The sequence below is a fragment of the Chenopodium quinoa genome, unplaced genomic scaffold, assembly GCF_001683475.1.
Source record: "Chenopodium quinoa cultivar QQ74 unplaced genomic scaffold, ASM168347v1, whole genome shotgun sequence".
NCBI lineage: Eukaryota > Viridiplantae > Streptophyta > Magnoliopsida > Caryophyllales > Amaranthaceae > Chenopodium > Chenopodium quinoa.
Window position 1 is genome coordinate 1,053,708 of NW_018742393.1, and position 6,431 is coordinate 1,060,138.

Below are 6,431 nucleotides of genomic sequence, written 5' to 3' on the forward strand. Positions count from 1 at the left end.
TATTGGTGTTTGTTTTCCCTTTTTTGTCATTTCTATTTCCCCTTTTTATTTTTGGGTTTTTCCTTTTTGTCATTCTCATTCCCCCTTTTTTTTTGGGTTATCCTCCTACTCTCATTCCCCACCCCCCTACCTTTCCCATTCCCTTTCCCCAACCACCACCATACCCCATCAGCTGGAGGCACCTCACCGGAACTTGCTGTATCTCGCCGAAACTCACTTCACCTCGTTGGATGCTCGCCGGCCTTCCTCCGACCCTTGTCGCCCTTCGCTGCCTCTCCTCCCACCCGAAAACCCTTCTCTTGACCCTTGTGTAACCCTTAAAAACCCTCCCCTCCACCGGAAAAACCGGTCGCACCTCACCAGGTCGGAAGAAGGGCGACGAACAACTGTCGGAATTACGGCCCAATCCTCGATGTTGTTGGGGAAGTTCGATAGCTGCATTTTGGTCGGGATTGCTGAGGTCGAGGACGAGAAGGGTTCCAGTGTGGATTGTTGTTCGACAGACCTCACTAGGTCGGGGGAGGGGCGGCAAAGGTCGGAGGAGGGACAGTCGGTTCCAGTGTGGTGTTGGTTGGGCGGTGTAGTGGCTGGAGAAGGTGGAAACTAATGAAGGAAGGGGTGCAAATCGTGCAATGGTTGTGCTGTGGTGGTTCTATGGTGGTTTCATTCCATTCTCACCAAACAACACCCTAAATTCTAAGGGTTTCATTCCATTCTCCTCCATTCCCTTTCTACATTCCATTCTGATTCCCTTGTGCGAGCCAAACGACCCCAAAGTTGCTATCTATTGAATGACGTCCATCGTCTCCAACAATTCTGGGTATATAAAGATTAAACCCAAACCGACTTAAAACAGCAATAACACGTACACTCGCCCGATCGGGCCCGCTTTTTCACGTCCATCAGATCTTAATTGGGGCTGATTGCTTTTTCATTTGGGTCAGCAAGTTGCGCCATTGATTTTAGTTTTGGCCCAATTTCCTTTCTTGGTTCGAAATAATAATAACTTTGTAAATCTTGGACCTCCTCACGTATCGAGCCCTTAATCACCAAACCAATTTCCTTTAACTTGGTCTTGGGCTTTAAATATATGGTCATAAAGTACGATCCGACTCTAATGTCTTCGCATTGGTTCAATAAGCTCGGAAATTATTATAATTTTGCAAATTCCTACAAAATAATATCAACTCTACAAAAACACTAGAAAACGTATATTAGTAATAAAAATAGCTCCGCAGAGCTCAAATAAGCACAAATATGACCGTGGAATGGGGAATAAAAATATATAAAAAATAGACTCATTAGCAAGACATTCCCACTTTATATATTCTTTGTGATTTCCTTTGTTTCAGCCGGAGGTCTCAAACTTGCATCATCCTCTGCTTCGATTTTCTTCCTTTTTAGCAGCTTGATGAACTCTTGAAGAGAGGCATCAACATCTTCACTTCTCATAAGTTCCTCAGCAACTTCAGCAGGAGTTGCATTTACAGCTTCCAAAAGGCCTTGGATCTCTCTAAACAGCGGATGGCTGCCAGAAACTAGGAGATAATTATAAGTTAAGATTTTGAAGCCCTCCATAGTAAGGTAGGACATGTGAATGCATATCCATACGACCAGGCCGTATCAAAGCTGGGTCAAGCTTTTCCTTGTGATTTGTGGTAAATATGATCAACCTCTCATCTCCGCAGTAAGACCACAATCCACCAGTAAAGTTGAGCAATGTTACCAATGACATTTGCAGTAACAAACAGCAGTAAGGTTAGCGATTTGAAAGAATCTACATGGTTAGGTGACAGGTAGAATACAAACGCTAGTAATGTAAGAGGAATCAGAGGTTGCTAAAATTGGTTCCTAGCTAGCAGAATGTCGGAAATCTCAGACTTTATAAATGTTGGCATACAGAAACTTAGCAGTTAGCAGTAAAAAAATTCATAAAAGTCTATTGTCAAGTATGCAGAAAACATTAATTTTTTGTCATATGGGTGAAACTATCCTAACAAATCGACTATGATTTATAGTTCACAGGGTTTATAAATAGATTAAGATCGAAGTTGAAAATGCAACAACCAGGTGAAACCATGTAAGATGTATCATATATCGGTGGAGAAACTGGAAAGCACAAACCTCATCAGTCTTATTCTTGGCCTTCTTCAGAGAGTCATCGTAGCCTTGATACATAGGATGGTATAATTCTCGTCTTGGAAGCTCTCCAGTGCAATCGATATCCTCAACAGCTATAATAGTTTGACTTGGTATAACACGTAACAACTGTCTCAAGATAGTGTTTTGAATCTGTCTCAGTTGCAAATCATAGATGTCAAATTTGAGATGGTTAGCGATAGCAGCTATTAGACTCGACTTGCTAGTACCCGGAGGACCATACAGTAAGTAACCTCGTTTCCAACGCTTCACCACCCTTCTATAAAACTCCTTTCTCCTCACAAATCTATCCAAATCATCCATTATTGCCTTCTTCAACTTAAGATCCATAGCCAAGTTCTCAAACTTAAAGGGATGAACCATATTGACTGATTGCTTGATACTTGAGCCACCAGGCATAACACAATATTCTGAATTACAATCAAATAATTTCAAGTGCTTCTCCTCGCGAATGATTTCTTTTGATGGCTCTACAACATAGGGCAAGTAAACAGTAAAAACCTTTTGTTCATGTTCTCTGTCAAAGATCGAGAAGCAGGATTTTTCTTGATGACTACGTGATCGTTTATCATGTGCAATAACAGGACCACTATGATCATCAACCGAGGAATTAGCCTTGTTACTAAAATTCCATTCCAGAGAATGTGACCCTTTCAGCAAGCTTGAAGTTCATAATCTCTTCAGTGTGTCCTTTGCTCACCTAAAGATTATTGAAAATTGAACAATACTAAGATTAGATTACTTACCTTGTTTAAAAGTTAAGCTGCAACTAACCTACCACCATATAAAGGTATCCCAAACACAAAATCCTCAATTCTAGCCTTGGACTCACACTAATGTGCTAACTATTACGTTAGACTAATCAAACATATGCAAGAATATTATATACTTTCTCCGTTTTTTATTAGATGCATCACATTCTAATTGGGGTTTTGTTATTTTAATTTGGAGCTTTTTTAAAACAATAATTAGCACATTAAACTTAATTACTAATTTAATAATCTATTTCAAAATACTAAAAACGATTTTAATGCATTAAATGCAAAATTTCTGGCAAGTGGACCCCACTCAGGCATCATTAATGTTATTCATTTTTTTTAATCAAAATTGGTGTCAATCTAACTAATGGTACAAGTTGATGTCAATAATTGTAACATCCCCCAAAAATTGGTGTTAATGGTTGTAATTTTGCCTATGAAAAGAATTTAAAAATGATAAAAGTAATTATGTACTCCCTACGTGTCGTAATAGTCACAACAATTTGACTTTTGCACTATTCATGTAATACCCGAATATTTTAAAATTTTATCAGATTTATTTTATGGCTAAAATAAGATATTTTTAAATGATTTTAAAAATTCGATCTTATACTCTATTTTTGTTATCCTATAAAATTATCCTAAACCCTAATGTAGTTATCAATTGCTTAAAAAAAAAATAAAATAAAATGGGTTGCCGTATTATTTTGCTTGTGTGTGAGTTCCATAATCCAACCCCAAATTTGATTCTTTTAAAAGTTTGTCTTTCCTTTTCCAATCTCCATGTTAATACTTTATTTTCCAAACTCCATCATCATGGAATTGAAACCCACATTCCCAAAATACGTTTGTAAGCCCGCAAATCACAATGTTGATCGTATACCTTGTCTTGAATGTTGTGGTTCGATTGTAAGATTTGTAACTAGTCGAAAGGTAATCACACTATCAATCTTTTGGTGTTGTTTAATTATAATTTGATTGTATTATTTATTATATGTAATCACACTATCAATCTTTTGGTGTTGTTTGATTATAATTTGATTGTATTGTTTATTATATGTAATCACACTATCAATCTTTTGGTGTTGTTTGATTATAATTTGATTGTATTGTTTATTATATGTAATCACACTATCAATCTTTCGGAATTGTTTGATGATAATTTGATTGTATTATTTATTTTATGTAATCACACAATTTTAATTCTTGGAGTTGTTTGATTATAGATTGTTAGTATTGATTGTATTTCGTATTATTGTGTGTAAAATTGTATAATTTGTTATTTATAAGATCGATTTATATATATGTGATTTAATTGTTGTATTGATTGATTGTGTTATTATTTCTAGGTTTTTAATGTTGTTGCTATAGGGAGTATTGTTTTATTGAGGTTTAGGGTTATTAATGCAGAGTATTGTTTTTGGGTTGTGAGTTAATTATATTTGGGTATTAGTTTTATTGCCCTATAAGAGTTGAGATATACTATGATTGAATCGAGTTCGAATTTTTATAATATTTGGGAACCTGTGCCATTATTGAGATATTGTTTATTAAATCAGTGAATGATTATTTGATCAAGTATGAGATCAAAAGGTTGAGAATTATTATTTTGTTCTTGGTTTGAGGCTCGATGTTAATTACCTTAGTCCTTGGCATGTTGGTAAGGAGATAATGATCATGAGTTAAGAATGAGGTACAATCTTTTTCATGGTCCCCTACAGTGGGATTTGACCCATATTGGTCATGGTTTAAGGTGTTTTCTGGTTATTGAGAGTATTCAAGTTTTCATACTTGTTAGTTTATTTATTCGAATTACTCATGTCCAAGGCTAGGTATAAGACAAAGAGCGTGGCACACTTATGGGATAAATGAGTTAATTGAGTAAAGGATTTTATTATTATTTGAGGTTGAGTTTGACAAAGTTATTTTCAGAGTACGGAGTTATTTTACCCTTGAGGTGTATATGTGTAATGTAGTTTAGAACTACATTGTTTAAGTGAGTTAATTATATTAATTATTTTATTGTTCTTTGCAATTTGATCAGTGGTGATTACTCAGCTTTTTGCTAACGTGTGTGTTGTTTTGTTGTGCTACTTGTGTTTGCGGCCATATCTTTTTCTTATGGTGGCCCTGTGACGATCTATTTTGAAATTTGCCCTTAATGGTGAGCAGTCAAGTGTGTCTAAACAGGTTGATCAAGTGATCGTAACTAAAGGAGGTCAAGCGTTTTCGATTAGTATATTATAACAAGTTTGGAAAGTTGTATAAATAGCTCACCTAGTTTATTGGGTTGTAATTATTGGGATTTTGTAAGCCTTAGCACTTGACAAGTTGTTGAGTGTGGCGGTAATACCTCCGATTTAGGTGTATGCTTCCGCAGTTTTTATTCAGATGTTTATTTTTCCTTTATTTATTATTTATTATTAGCTAGTAAATTGGGGGTGTTACAATTCATATGCTTACTTTGACATAAATTTTACCGATACATAAAATATAAATATTTCTAAAAACAAGAATAGAGGAAGTCACAATTCATGAGAATTTCAACTTCCCACAAAACATGGGAATTTACCTACCCTTTCCACCCTTGGTTATTCACAATTCTTATAATTTTCAAATTCTCACATGACAACCAAACACATTTGTTTAATCTCTAGGAATTTTTATAGAGGAAGTTATTTCTTATAAATTAGATATTTCCATGGAAATTTATTTCATATCAACTAAACGAGGCCTAGATGTTGTATGAGTAATTATATGAAATTATTTTCCCCTATAAAAACACAAAATAAAAAAATATAAAAGTACGTTAAGCACACTGGCAGAGTCGCTAAGCTTGTTGCAAAGGTAGATTTGACAAGCTTGAAAATTTTGGTTATTAGTGGAATCGTTACCAACTTCTTCAATGATGAGTTTAAAAACATCTGGAGAACGAGGAAGTGTATGTCGTGTGAACCATTGTTTGAAAATGTCAGAGACATATTGTCGTACAACTGGTGGAAATAACTGATAAAAGGCTTGTTAAAGCAAAGTGAAGGTTGCACTCAGCAAAGCAAATGCTGAAAACAATGATGCTCTGCTTGGTATCCCGGCCATTCTTCTTCTCTCTCCTCCTACAAACTCCATTCTTTTTCTTTTTCAATGATCATGAAAACAAGGTATAGTTGTACTAGTTCATTGCTTTAAGACATTTATAAAAAGTAGATAGGGACGAGAAAGAAGATTATAGGGATATATACCTTCGCTCTTAATTTTTTTTTGTGCAATAAAGACCCTGACATAGATTCTTATACGAAAATTTATTTATGAGTATTAAATGGAGAGATAAATAAAAATATAGATGTATGTGATGAGGAGAGAGAAAGAGAGAGATAGAGAGAAATGAGTCAAATGACTACTTAAAAAGGAAAGAAAACATTTGTTGTACATAATGTAAGTCAACCGTTTTTAATAAATGCTATACGGAGTACTTAGTATATAATATGAAACTAATGATGTTTTTATTTATTTATT

General features: G+C 35.0%; 1 pseudogene; it reads right to left on the reverse strand.

Moving 5' to 3' along the window:
* Nucleotides 1-1,320: 1,320 nt before the first annotated feature.
* Nucleotides 1,321-4,574, reverse strand: LOC110701852 (annotated as a pseudogene).
* Nucleotides 4,575-6,431: the final 1,857 nt, after the last annotated feature.